This window comes from Armigeres subalbatus, chromosome 3 (assembly GCF_024139115.2).
Source record: "Armigeres subalbatus isolate Guangzhou_Male chromosome 3, GZ_Asu_2, whole genome shotgun sequence".
NCBI lineage: Eukaryota > Metazoa > Arthropoda > Insecta > Diptera > Culicidae > Armigeres > Armigeres subalbatus.
The window spans coordinates 121,574,957-121,597,454 of NC_085141.1; the positions used below are offsets into that span (position 1 = coordinate 121,574,957).

The 22,498-nt window shown below is 37.7% G+C and overlaps 1 protein-coding gene across 3 annotated transcripts in view; it reads right to left on the minus strand.

Annotated features, from left to right (window-relative positions):
• The window catches only part of LOC134224036 (MYND-type zinc finger-containing chromatin reader Zmynd8-like), a 48,265-nt gene extending 36,424 nt beyond the window's left edge, over positions 1-11,841 (minus strand). The window contains exon 1 of one of the 3 annotated variants that reach the window (XM_062703274.1): positions 11,567-11,841. The gene's annotated coding sequence lies outside the window, so the exon portion shown is untranslated. Of the gene's footprint in view, positions 1-11,199; positions 11,324-11,566 lie in introns of those variants that run through there. The other 2 variants (XM_062703275.1, XM_062703276.1) reach the window with 2 other exon arrangements.
• Positions 11,842-22,498: the final 10,657 nt, after the last annotated feature.

Below are 22,498 nucleotides of genomic sequence, written 5' to 3' on the forward strand. Positions count from 1 at the left end.
GGCTAGGTTAATTTTGCACAGAACTTTGAGAACGGTACACAGCAACATAATGCCTCGCCAGTTATCGCATACAGTCAGGTCACCCTTTTTGGGCACCTTCACTAAGATACCTTGCATCCAGTCGACCGGGAAAGTTGCGGTGTCCCAGATATTACGAAATAAACGATGCAGCAGTTGAGCGGATGTCATGGGGTCAGCTTTGAGCATCTCGGCTGATATGCGGTCGACCCCTGGGGCTTTATTCGATTTCATGCTTTGGATGGCTGTTTGAATCTCTAGCAGTGATGGAGCTTCGGTATTGACACGTGTTATACGTCGGATCCTAGGCAGATCATGCCGAGGTGGTGATGGCCTGGTTGGCACTTGAGAAAGTTGTTTGAAGTGCTTGAGCTAGCATTTCAGCAGGTCAGTTGGGTCGGTCAATAACTGACCATTCGTGTCTTTTCCAGGGATCGTTGCATTCATCTTCGCCCCGCTTAAGCGTCGTGAGATATCCTAGAGGAGGCGAATGTTCCCGGTTGCTGCGGCTCTCTCCTTCGTCGACCAGAGAGTTCGCCCACGTTCGCTTGTCTCGTTGACATGAGCGTTTCACTTCCTTCTCCAAAGACGGGATCGTTGACGGGCTAAGACTTTGGCTCCTCTGGTTTTCGATCGCTCTATCGCGACTTTGGCTTCTTTTCGCTCCTCTATCTTCCTCCAGGTCTCATCGGTGATCCATTGTTTTCTCTGGGTGCGTAGTTCACCCAGATTGTTCTCGCTGGTGGCGATGAAGGCATTCTTGATGGCGGTCCATTGGTCTTCCACGCTGCCACCTTCCGGAATATATGCAGCACGCGTCTCCAGTTCTTCAACGAAGGACCGTTTCACCGTGACATCTTCCAGTCGGCGTGTGTTGAATCGTCGTCCAACTCTTTCCTCCTGCCGACGAATCCGCGCAATGCGCAGGCGTATTTCGCCGATGAGGAGGTGATGATCAGACGCGATATCGGCACTACGTTTATTCCGTACATCAAGAAGGCTCCGTTTCCATTTTCGGCTGATGCAGATGTGGTCGATTTGATTTTCTGTAAAGCCGTCACGGGAGACCCACGTGACCTTGTGAACCGGTCGATGAGGGAAGAGCGATCCCCCGATCACCATGTCGTTATTACCACAAAATTCTGCGAACAGCTCTCCGTTTTCGCTCATTTCTCCGAGACCATGGCGTCCCATAATGCGCTCATGGTTCGAGTTGTCGGATCCGATCTTCGCATTGAAGTCGCCCAAACAGATCTTGATATCACCCTTCGGAATTCTATCTACGACGGCATTGAGTTGACTGTAGAAGTTCTCTTTGTCTTGCAGATCGGCAGCATCGGTTGGCGCATAACATTGGATTATAGTAAGGTTTCGGACCCGTGTTCTAAATCTGGCAACGATTATCCTTTCACTTATAGGTTCCCACTCCATAAGCGCAGAGTGTGCCTGAGCGCTTAGTAGGAAGCCAACTCCGCGATGCCGGGGAGCGTGTTCACCTCGTAAACCAGAGTATAGCAGAACTTGTCCCGACGGCGTTCTGTGTTCTCCAAAGTTTGGCCAACGGACTTCACTCAGTCCCAGGATCTCAAGCTTCATGCGGCGTGCCTCATTGGCAAGTTGTGCCAATTTACCCTGCTGGGCTAGGGTTAAAACGTTCCATGTTCCTATTCGTGTCCGTTGTTTCGCGCTAAGAGTCGTCGCCGTAAAATCAGTCCGTATTCTTTCATTATCGGATTCTCGAACAAATTGATGTTTTGGGAACAGTAGGTTGTTGGCCCAAGGTTCCCTATCCACCGGGATGGGGCTGCCATCTTAGGTATAGCTTCCGGGGAATAGCATTTCATACCAGGGTTGTAAATATTCGGCAGCACTGGATGAAGGTGATGTTTTTTGTTATCATTTTTTTATTTTCTTCCTGCTTTGAAATCAACCTCACATTCCCGGAGAGGCAGAAAAGTAAACAACAGAACTCACATCACCCACAGCGCCGCGAAGATGAAATTTACCACAGCAAAATGTACACATTCACCCAGCAAATTGAAAAAAACACCACGCGTTTAAATGGGCCACTCACAGTCATACGGTAAGGCGCGAACTGAGCAGCATGTCAGAGCGACTTGTGAGTGGCTGAATGCGAAATTAAATAATCGGTGTTGGAAATGATTTTTCGGCTGCACCCAGTCGCACTCACCACGGCGGCGATGAAGGCGACAGCAGATTTTACTGAGATCCATGTTTTTCACTGCATTGACTGTGAAATATTTCTACTCTGTTTCATACTCAGCCGCTGGATGCCAGAACAGACGCTGTTGGAGCCGCACCTCCTTGGTGGACAGACGCTCGATCAGTCGGGTCAAATTTGTTTAAAGTCCCACCCAACACCAGGACTAGGCTAGTGCGCTTTGAGCGGCACACGGTCGCTTTGATAGGGCCTGCTTGGGGACACATGCAGCTTTTTATAGAAGTTCAACAGAGCCCACTGTCGAACCCCACCACATCCTAGGCAGACCCCATAGTACGCACCCTCTCACTCTAGCTGATGTCAGAAGGACAACAGTGCCCAGGCTGCACTACCAGCTAAGTACGCAACCCTTAGCTGGCGGTCAATTGTCATCGGAAGACCCGTGGAAGCGTGAGTATTGGAACTTGTGAGGACCAGAGCTATGTTAGGCGCCCCTTCCCGGATGTCAACTCACCATTTCGCAGCCCCCCTCCTCCAGCGCTGGTGGGATTATTGGTCTACCAAATTTTTGGCCCTGTGGCCTGGAACAAAAAAAATCATCAAGACAAATCTAAAGTCTGGACATCAGAGGGTAACTCAATCCATCACGCTCAACTTGGTTTCACTGGGCGTTACTGCCGAAGTCTTTTAGTTAAACGGGGTGTTTTGAAAGGAAAATAATACAATGGTTATTATAAAGTATTGGAGAGTCTACCACAGGTAGTTGATTGCTGTTTTTGTGTAACATTTATGGATTTCTATTCAGACGCCATACGAGCTTTTTGTGACAGTTGGATAGCATCCGGGCTACCAATCACCGAAAAATTTCATATTTTGAAATTCCATGTTCTTGAATTTTGTGAGCGCATCACAGAGAGGCCTTACAAAGAACAAGGAGCAAACAACGAAAGCCATCCACAAAAATTTTCAAACTATCTAGCAAAACTACAAAATGCCAGATAACCACGAACAGAATGCAAGTAAACTGTTATCCACGATGGTAGCATATACAAGTGGTCACATAATGCAGACGTCCATTGAGGCTAAATCAAGTTTGAAATACAGAACATAAATACTACTTTGAACTAGTTCGTAGCTTTAATTTTTGTTGATTTGAAATGTTAAAAAGTGATATTATGTCCTTAAATTCAATAATACTTCTTCTTATTGGCATTACATAAACCACTCTGGCATATGCTGCCTCGGAATTTAGTGTTCATTTAGCACTTCCACAGTTATTAACTGCGAGGTTTCTAACCCAAGTTACCATTTTCGCATTCGTATATCATGAGACTACGATGATACTTTATGCCCAGGGAAGGCGAGAGATTTCCTAGACAAGAGCGGGAATCGAACCTAGCCACTTTTAGCATGGTTTTGCAGTGCATCTTACCGCACGGCTAAGGAAGGCTCCAGATCTATTCATAATAAACCTTGAGTTGATTTAAAACCGGCAGTAATTTTAATATAACTTCTACTATTTTCATCAAATTAAAAAGGTTCTTATATGAAAATGTTTCTATCATTGTATCAGTAAAAAAATTAGTGGCTGGATTTTATATAGCTTGTTTCAAAAAATTTAAAAAAATCAGATAAGTTTTCAGGGTAAAAATATTATATTTAATAGTAAAAAAGTCAAAATTTCACCGATGAAATATTTTAATCGACACAGATCCTTAAACTCAAAAACTATGATTTAACAGCTTAACATCCGAGGTGCATTTACTTTGCATAATAGTTGCTTTTAAACATAGCGTGAGCCAAGCTTCGTAGATACCTCTATAAAACCCACACATTACATTTAATCCTAAAGAAGACTTGCTTATTAATATGAAGTTTTGAACTGTTACAATGGATAATTACAATTTCAGCACAAATTGTTTGGCTACTGATGAAGTCTTTTCATTTTCGTAAGTAAAAAAGGCAGTTTTTTCTCCATCTTGAATTATGTATACACATATACCTATTTTCCTGCCCAAGCTTTCGTTTAGTGGATTTAATTGATCGCAAATCGTATCGAATATTCCCCAACCCAATAACTGAGGATATCATACATCAAATCTCGCGTAACATGATTACGGCTTAAACCAAAACGGCTTAGCTTAAACCAAAACCATGATTTTTGATTTTCTGGCATGAACGATTGCTTTGTAAATTATTGTTCATGCTAGTTAAAACTACGTACTTGATATCTCTTAAGAAACACATTAATTGCTATTTTGAGTGAACGTCTCATGAACCATTTGCACCGTAGTGGTTTTTAAGTCCTTTGTTGGCGCCCTTAACTACCATGCGGAATGTTTGCTTTGGTTTTTAGGCCGTTCACTTTATATTGGTTATTTAGAAAAACTAGCTTCAAGTTATTTTAAAATGTATATTCTTACTAGGTTTTCGATATATCGCATAGCAGAACTGCTCTGGCTAACAAATCTAAACAAATCCGATGGTGTTAGTAGCTTTGAGCAAACGGCTTAAAAACCAGACGTGTTGCCGGTGATGCGAGTAAACGGCGCGATTTTTGTTTTAGCTGAAAATTTGTAGATTTCGAATGGTTTTTCAATTAATCTTGATCTGCTGTTATATATAATCATTTACGTATTGTATTGACATGATTTTGGCAATGAAATGAGTTTCTACTTCAATAAATGAATTAAATTAGTCATAGAAAATTTGAACCTCATTTTTCTCGGTTCAGCTTTGTTGGTTTTTCGGCCCTAATCATATGTTGCTCGAGAAATATACGTATGAATTGACATGAAATGATTCCCATTTTCCTTGCGCGAACAAAATGTTACAAGTCAGTCAAAAAGCCACTTGGTGCGGTTTGTCTGAACCCCGACCAAATGTACCATTTAACAATTGTCTGTCTTGTCACTATATGTTATTTCATTGAAATACTCACTTTTTTAAAAGGATTTTCTCTTGCATCTCCCACTTTATATTGTTTCCTTTCCTTGATGAAAAGCAAAACTACTCAACAAGGGCAGTAAAGTGCGGGAACCCAACGTTAAGTTATCTCATGTTTACAAAAGTTAAGAAAAATTTACCTATCTTTTGGTTAGTTCCTATTCAATATTAAGTACATTTCACTTAGTATTAGTTAATGTTTCATTTCAAGAAAAATTCACCTTATTATTATATTTACTAGGGTAACTGTTCCGTTTTGCATCTCACTGAACATATATTTATCTTTTCATGAAACAAAGAGACACAGAACCAATTTCGTCGCTTCTTCTAGCTAACAATTAAAATTCCTTTTCATTGCTTCGATTCTCATGGGATGAATATTGACATAGAGTGTGAAATTCTCGATAATATGCGGTGGATATTGGTACTCGGATTCTGATTGCTTTTCCGCAAACGTGACCTTTAAGTTGTCTTGTTGTGGGTTATCATGCCTATCTAAAGAGTAGGAGGTTGAGGATTCGAGTCCATCCAAGACACATGGAATATTTTTCGCAAATATCATATTATTATTTGTATTTATTTTTATTTACATAATCATTATAATCGCATAAATAGCCAGCACCTTACAGTTTTCAAAGCTTACGCAACTATATAGTATTTTGATTAATTCATATCAATTTGTCCATTTCAAAACATGTGCTGTACAGATATTTAATAAAGTGCAGAACTCAACGACTGCAGGTGTTCATCAACAGATGCCTGCGGTACATAATTCGCGCCTGGTAGCCTCACAAATGGATCTCAAACAAGGAGCTCCATCGTCGTTGTCACCAGAGGCCGATGGCAACCGAAACTCGGGAATGGAAGTGGGGCTGGGTCGGCCACATCTTACGTAGGGGCGGAAATGAAATATGTATACAACCACTAGACTGGCAACGCAGCCTCAATGGGAATTGTCAAATTTCTGCTTAGGTTGCTTGCTAGCTAGTCGGGTACGTCATGGTCCGAATGCAAAACACTGATATAAATTTTCTTTTATCAAAACATTGCTAGCAAATCCAAATTTCCTCCATTTGTACATTTTTTTTTCAACCGAAGAGCATCAGTGCTCACGCTACTGGTTGCTCATCGGATGAAATAATGCGAAGCTTCAATTCCGAACACAACTCTGAGAACCGACCGCTCCGCGATGTAGATTAGCAATAGCAGAGCATAACGTAGGATTGGGTCCTCTGTATGCTATTATTTACGTCGGATTTCGCTAACACTTGCATGAGAAAAAAACGGGATCAGTACAAAAGGCCGAATCACAAAAGGCCGAACCACAGAAGGCCGAATCACAAAAGGCCGAAATTGTTCTAGCATACCACAAAAGGCCGAAAACCCAGAAGGCCGAACCACGAAAGGCCGAATGATACAAAAGGCCGAATCTCAAAAGGCCGAATAACACAAAAGGCCGAATCATTACAAAAAGTTTCAATCTTTCAATTAAGAGAACTTGGAATATTGACAAATTTACGTTTACTTATATTATGCTGCCCTATTAAAAAAAAACTTGGCCACGTGTTTTGCAACTTCTAGCAGCGATCTTAATCAATCTTATTCAGTTGAGGTATTTAACGTCAGTTCAACGTCGAAGCTCAATCTTTCAATTGAAAGAAGTTGTATGACGGTGTTTACAGAGTCAATTTGATTCCTAATATATTGCATAATAGATCAATCTTCATTGCAGTAATGAAAGCATGAACATACGGATAAATATTAGGGGGATTCACTTAACGACGTAGGTTGCTGCGTATCTGATTATAGAAATGTTTCACACTCAATCACAAGGGACATATTTCAAATCGCCTATGAAACATTTCCATAAACAGATACATAGCAACCTACGCCGTTAAGTGAATCCCCCTATTATCACTTTAAAGTAACGGAGTAATCCAAGAGCTCTCTTTTTTCTTCCTTTGCTGACGTAGTAATCATTATCAGTAGTATTGGGAAAAGTTAAATTCCCAAATCTAATGCAAAAGCCCGAGTTAAATTCCACCGGATTCATGGCTCACAGAATCGAATTGCCGATTTGCATCAATGTAGGAGTTGTGCGCTTCATGATGCATGGTTGAGCATTGTGCTAATGATGCGCACTACTCATGATCTAATTGCGACATCAGAAGCTAAACAAAATAGACTTTTTTCAATTATTATGCTTTTGACCAAAAGCTGTATAACTTGCAGTAACGCGGTGTTCCTCAATGCATATCATTTTCTCCCAATTTAAAAGAAACTGACTTCACAAGACTTTACTGAGAAATCACAAAATAATCCGCATATTCTAAATTATATTAAGTATTTGAATAAAAAAAAGTCTGAATAAAATCGGCAGACCAACAAAGTGGACCGGAGCGAGCGCGCGCGCTCCGGTTCACTTTGTTGGTCTGCCGATTTTATTCGGTCTTTTGTGGTTTCGGCCTTTTGTGATTCGGCCTTATGTGATTTCGGCCTTTTGTGGTTTCGGCCTTTTGTGCATTCGGCCTTTTGTAATTCGGCCATTCGTGTTTCGGCCTTTTGTGATTCGGCCTTTCGTAGTAGACCCGAAAAAACAGTACAGGACAGACGATGAAATGACTCAAAAACACTGCCACGAAAAACTATTTAGGTAATTACGCTTTGGCTGGTTTTTCGGTTGCGGTCAAAATCACAAATCCCAAGAACATGATTTAGCTCTTTTTTAATGGAATGTTTTCATTTTCATAAGACGAGTTTAGCACAATTTGCTTAGTTCTTTACATATACTTACTTTTACATATACGTATTTCAACCTGAACTGTAAGGTCGTCTTCAGTGTCTCGTACTTGACTCGACTCATGACACGATCAATGGTGGTAGGTAGAGTTAAAGTTTGAAAATTGCTGTCAACTATTCGTCTGGTCTGCCTTGTTCACTCTATGAGGAATCCACCCCACACAGCACCAGTGATGGATTGGCATCCCATTCCATTCTAAGGACCACAAAGTTTATGTCCCACTTTTGAAACTAGTTGATACACCTTTGGTTACGTATGTAGAATTTCGGAGATTTCTTGGATAAAGCAGAACGATTGTATGTCATACCCCAGAAACCCATTGCCCAGAAAGTGATTCCCCATAAATTAATTCTCCTGAGTGCACCACTCCCCAGAATACCACAATCCCCAGAAAGACATTCCCCAGAATGCCCCTATCCCCCGAAAGACATTTCCCAGAATGCCTCCATCCCCCGAAAGACATTCCCCAGAATACCATACCCCAGAATGCACCATTTCCTAGCTTAGGCTAAATACTTCGTAATTGCTTATCCCGGGCAAATGCGTACTTTTAAAGAAGGAGTCATCTACTCTTTTGCTTCATCCTGGGCAAATGCGTACTTTTAAAGAAGGAGTCATTTACTCTTCTGCCTTTTTTCCTGGCAAATGCATACTTTTGAAGAAGTAGTTATCTACTCGTTTTCCTTTTTCCGCGCAAACGCATACTTTTAAAAAAGAAGTCATCTGCTCTTTTGCATTATCCCGGTCAAATGCGTACTTTTAAAGAAGGAGTCATCTACTCTTTTGCATTATCCCGGGCAAATGCGTACTTTAAAAAATGAGTGATTTACTCTGTTACCTTTTCCGGGCAAATGCATACTTTTGAAGAAGTAGTTATCTACTCTATAATAACTTGTTTGAAATAAGAGTAAAAATAACAAGCGAAAATAACAAAAAAATGCACCGAAATATCATAAAAATATCAGGTTTTGCCATTAACAACAACTTTTAAATATCTTGAGCCATTACTTTTTATTGTTAACAGCAAAACCTGATATTTTTATGATATTTCGGTGCAATTTTTTGTTATTTTGCTTGTTATTTTTACTCTTATTTCAAACAAGTTAATATCATGTTTTGTTATCAATACATATCACGGCTTCTACTCGGGTCCTGTTTCCAAAACGGCCCAAGTTATCAAAATCGGTTGAAAATTTGTTATGCAAATATCAATTCATGGGAACGCGGTTTTGCCTTCCACGTGGTAAAAAAAACCAGATACCCCTCCCCACGTCCCTCCTCACCGTATCAACTTTATTTTCTCACAGATGCTACATTTCATCGAATTCTAAGATGTCACCGAGTTAGAGCTTCCAGCTAAAAAAATGCATTTTGATTGAACTATCACCATTTGAAGTTGCAAAAGGAACACGGCTTTCCTGTCGGCCACATAAGGGTTCAAAACATAAATATGTTTTAAGAAAATCTAAATCAAATATACATATTATAAGTCTTCAAAGAATATTTCAGAACTATTTAAACTATTTTTACAGTGAAATGTATGACCATGCTTAATTAGATTTGAATAATTTATTTCGAATGGGAAAAGATAAGCACCCTATTTTAAAACAATCAAATACACAAAATACGAAGCTTTTTTGCACAGCCTACAATTATGATTCATATTATGCACAATTTTATGACTTTAATATGACCAATCCGCATTTCTTGTGAATATTAGTGCTCTAATAAATTACAGTTGGAATAATAGATTGTTTGATAGTGCCTTTCTTGCCCCAATGCTCATCTTGCCCCGTAGTATATTTCAACCAGTCAAAAGCAGAGTTTCAGTTAAGTCACATTTATCAGAATAACCGTCTTCTTTGCAATTCACATTCTAATCTAGGTAGATGTTAGATAAGATGCAACAAAAAAGAACTGCCGTATTGTATTATAGAAATGTGTGCTTTCTGAGAAGTAATTAAGGATTATCCTTAGGGTGCTCATCTTGCCCCGTCCTACTCTGTTACATCTGTGCTCAGTACATGTAAATTTCAACATATTTGTAGCTCACTGCCAAAATTTCACCTCAATCGGTAACCGGGGTACAATGTAGTTTGTAAAAGTTGGTCATATTCATAAAAATAAAATGATTGCTTTTCATAAGCTGGCGTATATAATATATTCTTCGAAAAACTGCAAATCTTTTTCAATTAAGGTTTGCACTTTTTTTTCAAAATCTCATTCAAATTTCATAGATTACCTTTTAGGTTTCTAACCTAGGAAGCCTAGGAAGGAGACCTAATTGGGTAGCACCTGTTATTCCCGGCCTTTGTTTCTCAGCCGCATTGCAACCAAAAGGACTAAATCTGCAATCTAAATTTTTACAGTTGGGGCGGGCATAGGGTTAAACATATCTTCTCCATATTCATTGAGACTAAGGAGGCAACATTATACTAAATTGGATTACATTTCGCGGGATGTTACAAAGTTCGGGTTTTTTTTCTCGTGATGAGATATGTATCATGAAATGGAATTAATTTTTCTCTCGTAATTTGCAATGAAATCATACTCGCTTTATAAATCAATTCTCATTAGGAATGTGTGTATAACAGGCATAGCAAATAAAAATAATGCGTGCCGAGCTGCTGAATTGGCTGTGTGGGTAACTTACTCGATATGGGGTGAACGCAGAAGGCAGTAATTCAATTGTATTGTTTATGCTAGAGCGAAATACTAAATATGCCAGTCTTTACTAGATTTTTAGTAGCATTACGTCAATGATAATGATTAACAGTAATTTCTGCAACTCCAAAATATTTTCTACTCCCTTTTTATCGAAGCTTACGAAGATTAACAACATACTGGGTACTGATAGATTCTATTGTATAATTGAAATTTTAATTTTCATAATTGAAACAGATTTCACGACCGTAATTGTGGTGAATAATTTGTTAATCTGCTTTATCGGTCATTTCTACCCAAAGTATGAGGGAGTAGATAATCGAAAGATAATTTGAAAATCATCAGATTGAAAGCCGTTCCCTCATAATTTGAGTAGAAATGTAATTTTAATTTTATTGATCAACGATAGCCTGCTAGGTCACAAAAGCTTTAGGTCATTGGAATATAAATAGTTATTGCAGACGCCATCTTATGGTTCTTCCGAGAACTAATTGTCCTTGTTCTTCGAAACAAACACACAAAGGGATAGTTTTTTATATGATCACTTTGCTCTACCACGTTTACCAAATGTGCACAATAAATTACTTACCAAAGCAAAAGTTGTATGAACTTGTGCTAGTGGGTATCGCTCGCTTCAATGAGATTATTATCAATTTTATGCAATGAAAAGGGCTGCATAGGCAACTAGATTAGTGCCCAATAATTTTCACAGGTTTGCTATGATAAAAATGCTTTTGCTAAAAAGGAATCGTATGATTATTACAACTAAAGTTTACGTTGTGTAATTTGTCGTATCTTGAAGTCTCAATACTTGAGCCAACAAAATTTACAAGTTGTTCGACCCGATGCCATCACCTTCCCCAGAAGCATAAAATGGACACTGAGACATAACCAGCAAAGATGAAAAAAATATTGTAATGCAAATTTTGCTAAATTGTCTAGCGCTATTCACTCACCTGCCGTCGATTTGCTGTCGAATCGTTATCTACAATACGTTCCTCCACTTCCGCACGATCAGTATCCGTAAAATTCCTGTTCAAATGGGGGCTGCATTACTCCTTAATTCTACGGTCACAATTTTTTCTCCTCCTGGGGACTTTCATAGGTTGCCTCGGTTTAGCTGTGAACTTTCTCTGCCACAATCGCTCGCGACAGTCACTGTGCTGTGTAGCTCTCCAAGACCAAGAATAAACTGGTGTTTTACACATGATGCCGTACCGTAAAGCCTACTGAGGGTGTTTGCGAGTGTAGTTGAATATGATGAACAGACTGGTGGCATCACAGCAAGCGTGGTGTACTGCGCGATGCCGATGCGGAATATACATCGGTATGAATGAGCAGCTTCGCTAGTTACGTGTATTGGTGCACGATAGTGTCTGTTTTGACGTTTTTAATCACATACGAACGCTAATCAATCAAGGACAATAAAGTGTACGAGAGCCATCTGCTGGATTTTGGTTGAAAAGCAAGCACGGTTAGCGCTGCGATTGCAATGAAGAACATTTTTATCGGGGACTGTGCCTTAGATTGTGGCATGATATCGTAAGGTCAACAAGAAAAGATTTAATATTAGAGTCACCTGCTCCTTGGATTAAGCTTATGCACCTATATTAAACATATACGAAAACGAATTATATATTTTTTTCTGGATAGTTTGTAAATATCACCATGTTAATTAATTACCTTATTTATTATTGCAAGTTTATATAAAATATAGCATGGAAAAACCACCCCCAATTTAGGGTACATTAAAAAGTTCTTGACCACATAAAATTCGCTATTGAGCTTTTTATTGTAAGTATTACCACAGATAAGTATTACTGAAGACCAAAAAAGATTTTACATAGAGATTTTTTTTTCTTTATCAATCATACAAAATATTTTCAAATAAGTTGAAATGAGTGAAGAACTTAAAATTTAAAAAAAAATCACACAAATAAAGAGTAGAAAAAAGAATATAGAAAAAAGAATAAGTTGATGGAAAATATAACAAATTTACTTTCATTTTCAACGTATCGAACAATGCCCATTCATTGAAATTACCTAGTCCTAATTTCTAGGAATGACCGTGAATTATGGGCCACCTGAGGGAATTGTTCCAAAAAGCACTGGAAAATTTAATAAATAATTATTTAAATGTAGTTGACATCTATAAAGAAATTGTTGGAATACACTTATGAAAAAGTATTGATTTTAATATGTTGCGGAGTAGTATGAGTCACTCTTCTACAAAGTAATTGTCGTGCAAGGTGTCATACGATGAATGAGTTGGATATTCGTACAACAGTCTAGAGTATTCGATAAAAATTTTACTGTTTTGTTCTTAATTATGAGAAACGCCTTGAACCAATTAGCTAACACTTTTTTTTCAACTTGGGCACTTGTTTCTATCTTAACCAATAGCAGCCATTCTGCCCATCCGGATGAACAGAGCAAATCTTTACATGGATGATTTTTCAGCGAAATAAAGGTTAGTTTCAATATTAAAAAAAACGAACCGAATCGATTTACCATTCTTTGCCGTTTGCTAAGGTTTCGGGCATTTCGATTTGCCTATGGTCACTTGTTCTGTATACGGATCACATACGGTATCGTTCATTTATGCGTCATATATTGGAGAATAAAGGTTGCATAAAGAAGAAGAAGCCGAAGGATATTTAAAAAAACAGATTAATCCACCTAGCGGTGACGATGCCTTTCTTGATTCAATCGTTTGGTTTCGCCGTAGTGTGATATACATCATACATTATTGTCTACATTACGGCTCTTGTAAACGCTATATAAATAATCAACCGACCAAGCACACGCCATTTCCTTCATAACTTTTGAACGGAATGACCCATCGTGATTATTTTCAATAGTGATCAATTAGGGTTTGTCCACCGTCGAATGCAACTTGTTGCGAAAAAATCGGTTGAGAATTACTATATGAAAAAGCGGCTAATGTTTTTCTCTTTTCGTTTGCACACACACATATACACACGGACAGACAGACATTTGTTCAGCTCAACGAGCTGAGTCTATTGGTATATATAACATCATGGGTATCTGAGACTTCTATAAAAAGTTCGATTTTGGAGTGAAATGACAGCCGAGAAAGGCAAAAAACGGGAAAGCATACGGAGTTTTATAAACTTTTCACACGAAATCTGGAAGCAATTCAATTAAAAACGGTTAGCAGTACGGTGTTGGGCTTTTCTCATATTGTATAATAAATACATTAGTTCAATTTTATTTTGTGACACAGTATAAGGTGGTATAAGTAAATATACTTCTTCATGCAACCTTTATTCGCCAATTTTTTGTAGTTTCAGTTGAAATGGCCTGTTTACCTATTTGCTAATTCTAGCGGAAAATGCACTATTCGACAATACTAGCGCGATATTAGTATAATGTTAACACCACAGATGACAATTCCTGTTTACATTATGCTCATACACCCTTTTTACGTGATTGATTGGAATTCATTAATTTTTCGATTAACCCTAACTTTCACAGCTTTTTCAGCAATTTTCTTTGATTTTTTGTAATTTTTTTCATGGGGTTAACTCATTGTTTCATAGACGCTGAAGATCAAACGACTAAAACAAAACTGTGTAATAAAAACCTGGGTGTATTGCGCTTTGTAACCTATGTAATAATGATTTTGAATTTACGTATTAAGGCGTTATAAATGTTTTTGATACATTGATGTTACCAGAGTTCCTACTATTTGTTTATTTAAGACGCCATTCTGGTCTTGGTTAACGGTCTATAGTGACGTGCACTCACTTATGTTAAGAAGTGACTACGAAAATCGTTATGACTTTTGGTTGTGCGACTATCTTTGTGGTAGGCATGCGGCACGAAGAAACCGAATGGGTGATGTGTTATGCAATGTTATCACGAGGACTATATTTTTTCGCTTTCTTCATACGACGAGAATGACTATTGAAAATTTTCTCCCATTTACAAATATCGTGACTGCATTGCAATTAGTGCGCATGATGGTGTATGGGTGTGCGGTTGTCCTGCTGGTTACCTATTTTGCAGGTTGTTTTCTTTTTTTTCGTTTGAGTCCCATTTCCTTCCCTTTTACAAAGATTAGGGTAGGATGGGGCAAGATGGGTCCCCTAAGGCAAACCCTCAATGCCTCTAAGTAGAAAAAAGAAATTTTAATTCAGCTTTCAACGTGGATCTATAAAAATAGTAATCATAATCTGTAAGTTAATAGTAATCATAATCAGGGATATGAAATAACAAAAATTTACCTTTAATTTCTTTTTGAGTCATTAAAGTAGAAGTCTATTTTTCTGCCTATCAAAAAATGCTAGGGCAAGATGCGTCACCTTCCAGTTCTGCAATTAATATTGTTTATATTCACAATATTCAATTACACACAGATGGGAAGTTTATTGCCAATAATTGTATTGAATAAAACCCAGAGAGAAGAAAACCCAGAACCCAACTAACAATTTTGGTGCTAAAAGTTTCAACTTCTAGCCTTTGGCTGTATAATATTTGAATAAAAGCAGCCAATGCTGAATAAAAGAAAAGCCTCCGCAAATAATCCCTTAAACTTCAACTCGACTATTACCCAAATATCTATCAGGTAGTCAGTGTGCCGAATATATTTAATCTTTTATCGTTTATGCAGCTTTCATATAGTCATAAAACAGCTCTGCCTGAATTAGCAACAAAGCTTATCGGTTAAGAGCTCATGTATGTAACTGAGTTGCTTGTTAGCAACTTTCCATATTACGGTGAGTAGCATTCACAATGAAAACGTTTTTGCTGTTGTTATAGCACTAACAATATAGCGTAATGGCGCTATAAATGAACTAACGAAGCTTTTAGGCAACTTCTGTATCTTTGAAGATTACACAACGTTTAAGTAAACATAATACTGCTTCTTTTAATAGCATATCAGTATGGAACGTCAAAACCGCTATGTTTACATTTGATTTTTGTTGCCGGAGCTGTGTGTGAGCTATTGATTTCTGTAATGCAGCTACAAAGGTATTCACCTGCTCTTATAGCAACTGTCAAAGCGCTGTCATTAATGCTAGCAGATAGCGTATGAAAACAAGCCATTTAGAAGCGATATTTCTGTTGACGGCTACTGTTAAACGATTAGCAGCAAAGTAGCATCAGATCGAGAAAATGTTGCCTAAAAACAATTTCAGCGATTGATGATGGATAAAAGTTAGCCAACAGAACATGCTGATAGATGTTTGAATAATGGTTGAAATAATGTTGAAAGCATAATTTTTAAGCTTATGTGCTGAAAGCAGCATGTAGGCCTCTTTCTAACGTTTATACAGCATGAATCTGAAAATAGCGTTAGTGAAACAACCTATAGGGTATGCGAAGAAGCACATCCATAATTTTCTTTGTTATTTACATATGTCAAAGTGACGGTGATGACAGAGCAGCGGCCATTGAATCAGGAGATCAGGAGTTCGAATCCAGGTAGCAACAAAATTGATATTTGAGTTTTCACAAAAAAAAACATTGAATAAAGTCCCGAAATTTACTCTCCTCTCTTAAGCGCCATTGAAGCGAATTATATTACTAAATGGTTTAGTAAAGATTGAGAAAAAATTGTGTAACATGCTGTAAAGTAGTTGTGCTGACACGTCAAAAACAGCTGAATAGATTCGCCAGATTTGCTGGTAAAAGCATTGAATAGAAGTTCTTGATCATATGTATAGCACACATATTCAGCTTGAAACCGTATAGACGAGTTTAAAAAACATTTACATTGACATTAAATGTTAGTTGGGAATAATTCACCTAGCCTTTCTCGTGTATTATAAAACAAGAAAACTCATAAGAGTAACAAGAAAAGCACATAAGAGAGCTCAAATTGCACTTTACCGAGATAGATTCAGTTATTTCCATCAATGCACATTTATTTGCGTTCCTTTGAATAGCAATTTTCGGAAAAAAAAAATCGATTTTGAATTTTTTTTCGAAGGGGGGACCCTTGGGAGAAATACAATGTTTTTTAATAACTCCGGAACGCAATTGGCGATTGAGCCAATTTTCAATAGCGAAAAATTAGGAAGGATTCCGCCTCGAATGTTGCAAGCAAAAAGTGTGTCTCACATTTTTTTGTACACACATACAGACATCACCTCAATTCGTCGAGCTGAGTCGATTGGTATTAAACACTATGGATCTCCGAGCCATCTTTCAAAAGTTCGGTTTTGGAGTGATCCTATAGCCTTTACGTATACACTCAGTTCTTTTTTACACGGATGGGTTTTAGTTGATTACGACCTATTACGAAACTATGAGTCAACCCCGTGAAAAAAATCACAAAAAATCAAAGGAAATTCAGGTGGAATTTAAAAAGCTGTGCAAAATCAGGTTAACCAGGGAAATTGAAGAATACCAACCGTGTAAAAAATATTGGGTGTACTTAGTATACGCGAAAGACAAAAAGGATTAAGAAATGGAACTACATTTAAAAATGCCTACAATTTCTCATGAAAACAAGCCGTGCGTGTATTGCTTTGGCATTTTTTTTAAATCAACAATGGAAAATACGTTTTGAATACGAACTATGCCGTACAATATGTGCTGACCCATCTTGCCCCATTTGCAAGTTCATGTTAGAATGACTAATTTTCGATCAAATTTATTTATTTCAACGCAGTTAGTACAGCATCATCTACATTACTTATGAGACTTTCACTATATTACTAAAAATGTTTAAACTTCACATTGCTCGACGAGATTACTAGTTTTATAGAAAGTGTGTTTCGCATAAGAATCGTAGTTAACAAAAATTTTTCCTTGCCGTACTCTACCAAAAATGAAATTTTATCCTCAAATCAAGTGACAATGAGGTAAAAATTACGTTTAAATGTATACGCTGTTCAAAAACGGCACTGACCCATCTTACCCCGTGACCCATCTTGCCCCACCTTACCCTATGCATATTTTTTATTATATGTAGGTCATTGCACGCGGCAAATCTAACCTCACAATTTTGACAGGTACTGGTCTTGTTATTTACGTTTCGGACTTGAATGTGTGCTTCTTCCAAATGAGGAAATACTGTGAGGCAGGGATATTCCCTTATCTGCGTCAATATAAACGCCGCGTGCACTCGCAACTTTCGGGGCTGCCTAGAATGTGATGGGGCTATGACAGTGGACTCTATTAAAGTTCCATAAATACCAGCCATTCATCAAGGACGGCTCGAACAGCATCAGGCACCTGAATTAAAAAATGTATTTCTCTGAAAGCTGCACCTATGTTGATAGCCCCATCCCGGTGAACATTGTTCGAAAAACCGACCGACAGAGAAGGAATGCGTAATGATTTATCAGGACCGACCATCAATGCTAAACAACGGGCGGATATTGGATACGTTTTAACTCTAGCCTAGCATGGTTTGCATTTGCAACATTTGCCAATGATCGCGCTGCGTTAGATTCTAGGACTAAGTGAAATCCGTTCTCCAAACTATGGAGAACACATAATGCAATCGGGAAAAAATCTGCTAAATTCTGATTAACTGTGTGGCTTCCTACTAAGCGACAACGATGCTAGATTGACTCAACATCAATTCCGTCACTCAACAATTTTGGCTGGCCCTATTTCGGCGCTCATCCTAGATAACAACAAGACCACTAGCCGTCAGAATTTATAGTTACTGGTCGGTCTTGTTATATACTAACTTTCATGAAAATCCAAAAAAGAAAGATATTCATAGGCACAGTACCTTGTACAGATTTCCACACTCGTCATAATGGCAATTGGCAGTTGCTATACATATTTTTGACAGTAACTGTCCAACGCTGATAATACCATTTCCGCATTTGATTTATCGAACTTTCATTGATTCAATATAGAATCAGTTTAATATTATGCATTTTTCAGACCACTTCAAATTATTAAGCTGATTGTTACCTAAAATAATTCTATAGGAAATACCTCCAGAAATTAATTAGGTAAGTCATCCATAAATTTTTACCTTCAGTTTTTTTTAGGAATACCTTCGGAATTTCATTAAAAAATATTCCAGGAATTCATTTTAAAATTCCGACAGGACTTCTTTTAAAAAATTTCATCAAAAACTCACTTACTTCCGAAAAATTCCTTCGGAAATTTTTACAGGAAAACCAAGTTTCGTATGGAATTCTTCTTGAACTTCGTTCAAAAATTCTAAGGATTCTTGAGGGAAATCTTCCGAAATTCCTTTTGTAATATTTTCAAAAATTCACATACATACAAAAATTTATATACATACAGAAATTTATTTAGAAATAATTTCATTAATTTCTAGGGAAATCGCTACAGCGAAAATCCTATTTCTTCTAAAAATTATCCAGTATTTCATTTGGAGTTCCTTCCAGAAATTTTAGGACAATACTTTAGGAACATCTGAACGAATTGCAAAAGGAATTTCTAAAGGAATTATGTAAAAAAAAAATCGAAACTCTTAAATTTCTTGAAGAATTCATTTGGACAATCATCCAAGAATTCTTTGAGATTTTTCTCCAGGGATTTCTTTGAAGAATCCTCACGAAATTATTACGAAAATAAATCCAGACTGTTATTGGGTAATTCCTCCAAATATTCCTTTGGCAGTCAAAAAAAGGACTTCTACTAATTCTTTCGGAATTTCCCTTACAACTTTCTTCTGAACTGCCACCAACATAAATTTAGAAATCCATAGGGTATATTATATGGATTTCTTAGAATTTTCGGAGGATTTCCGTAAAAACTTTCGAACAAAATTTCTGGAAAAATTTACAAAGTCTTTTTCAAAGGAAACTATTTGGAACTCCTGGAGGAGCTTCCGAAAGTATTTCTGGAGGAATCTACGAATGAATTTTTGAAGGATTTTCCTAAGAAGAACCCGGACGGATTTTCGAAAAGTATTCTTAAATGAATTTCTGAGAAAATTGCTAAATTTATTTTCGTTGGAGTTTCTAAAAGAATTCCTGGTGGAACTTCCAGATGACTCACTGAAAGGATTTTCGTATGAATTTACGATGGAAGGTCTTATGGAATTCCGCTAAAAAAATGCCTAGGTTTCTCCAGACATTTTTTTGAGAATTACGTCAGGACTTCTTCCAGGAAAAAATCATGTTTTCATGTCATCATAAATTAAGGAATTTTTAGATATTTTTTTTTTTTCATTTTAAAATAATTATTATTTTTCGTCCTTGAGCTTACGGAGACCAGTAGGACAAAACTTTCAATAAATATTAGTAACGGCCTTTCCCTCCCAATAGAAACTTATATACCAGGAACATACTAATGTTTACTCAACTTGAACTAAATTTTAAATCAAGTGAGATTATTTGCCAATTCTAAATTATTTTTACTTACTAAAAAAACTTACTAACTAAATAACAAACTATTTGTTTGTTCATCACCTCTACCTGGGACCTTATATCTCGCTTAACTTTTCAAAAGGTCCTAAGTAACATTTTTTTCATGAATTAATTTGAATAGCGCAATCAATAGACCAATATGAGAGCTTTTGATTGCAGTACTTATATTAATTCATGAAAAAAATGTTACTTAGGTCCTTTTGAAAAGTTAAGCGAGATATCGTTAAATTGGATCAATATAAGAAGGTGTGAATCCACTTCATCAACACCTTTTCATTTACCATATATGTCAGAATGCTCGTCAAATCAGAAACTAACCCACAGGCAAGCCTTACAGTGTTCCCGTACAATGTTAATCACTGGTGATTTAACTCACAGATACTCCAATTGAAATTAAAAGTGCGTTTTTAAAAAACTCCGTAGATTTCCGCAAAAAATTTTAAATTTCCGTAGTTTTTACCTACGGATACGTAGGGGAACGGTTCGCCACTTCATCTCATAGCTCCTATTTCCATCCCATCAAAAACAAAGCAATGGAAAGAAATTGGGTTTATTTATTATTTTTGTGATTTTTTCAGCAGTGAGCACGCATGTTGACAAAAAGAAGCGACGAATTTGATGCCGTATTTCTTTGTTTAGCGATGAGATGGATATATGTACAGTGAGATTGAGATCGGAACAGTTCCCCTAGATCCGTAAAAAGCAATCAATTCCGTAAATCTACGAACATTTCCGAAGATGTGGCATCGCTGCTAAGCGCCCATGCATAATCTGCGCTAATGAATTAGTAACCTGTTCGAGCCCACGCAGGGTGGGTCGACAGTAGTAGTAAAATTTATCTTTATTTTGTTCTCGTTTGGCTTAATAATAGAACGCGAATTGAACTGCACGCTACTTAGGGCGCTACAGAAGGTATTGTCGCGCTTATCTTTTTCTAGAATGCTGCGGCGATCTTACACTCGCAGGCTCGACTGCGAAGGTAAACATCAAGATGGTCCAATGCACTGAGTTCATCATTGACGTTTGAGCGGTGCGCTGTTTACTAAGAATGAATACTTTTTCATTCATCGAGTTCATGTGTTCATTTTTAGTTATCAGCGCCCGTCTCAAACGTCATTGTGTTCATTCGGTGCATTGGACCATAGCCGCCGTGTTAAAAGATAGGCAAAATTTTCCAGCTCAAAACAAAATCACGTGCTTTTCGCGAAATGACAGCAGTGTTCGATTGTATTAGTGAGAGGCAACCGGAGTCACTGAGTACATGGAGAGTGTTGTCGCTTCTTTTTGCTAACATTCGTGCTCACTGCTGAAAAAAATCACAAAAATAAATAACAAATCAAATACTTTTTCATTGCTTTGTTTTTGATGGGATGGAAATGGGAGCTATGGGATGAAGTGCCGAACCGTTCCCCTATCTAATTTATCAATGGCTCCTTTACACGGTAGCTATTCGTATTCTAACTCTTCAACTGAAAGCTTGGGGACGTCAGAAACTTCCATAATTTTCCAGAATCGTTGCATCGATTTCACGATGTTTTCAAGAGAGCCATGGTTTGATTGTTGGATAGTGCGTTGTCTCCCAGACACAGCTGACTAGGTTTCAAAATAATAAAAAAAAATACCCCACCCCGATCAACAAGGAACACTGGGCCGGTAACACTACTCCTCCGTAAATGTTCTAGTGGGATCGTGCTTTGTCGCCTTCCGCGTGAACACTCAAGACTGGCTTGAAAATTGGGTGCTCTAAAAACGATCTTCAGTGTTATTACCAGTAATGAATCGATTCTGTGACACTGCCCCGAATGTCACTAACCCGAACACTAGTACCCCGAAAGGCTATTGCCCCGAATATCCCGTTACCCCGAATGGTCACTACCCCGAATTATCATTACCCCGAATGACCATTACCCCGAATTTGCCAAAATAAAAAAAAATAAAACATGTACACCCGATTCTTTTTTTACACAGGGGATGCGTTCCGTGTAAAAAAAAATTTCAGTTCAAAATTTGAAAATCCGTGTAAAAAAAGTTTTATGATTTCTCGACAAATCATGCAACATGGAGCAACTTTGCAAAAATTTTGTATGGGATTTTTTTTACACGGCCGCAAGGATGTACTCTTTTTCTTGCTTACTTTATTACTTCATTAGATTGCGTTTCATAAATGAAGTTGAAAATAGAAAAAAAGGTTATCAGTCAAAAATAACATATGCTGCTACATAATGTTTCCAGATGCAACAAAATGTTTATTTTTGAGCATTTATGAAATATTTATTGTATGGAAACTTATTTTAAATTTCTTCGTACCACTGGGCTTTCAACATACAGTGTTGGGGAAAGTACAGTAAAACATTTTAATTTTTCGAATATTTACATTTTATCCGGTAAAATTTCGTGCACTGAGCAGTCGAGTACACTGAGACAGTTTCCCAAATAAATGTAAGACGAAATTAAGTCTTTTTGTTCTTCATCCGCAGACTGTTTGCTGCTGCGTGAGTCTCGTGCCATCCATCCACACTTTCTTGTGCGCAGTGCAAATAGAACAGAATC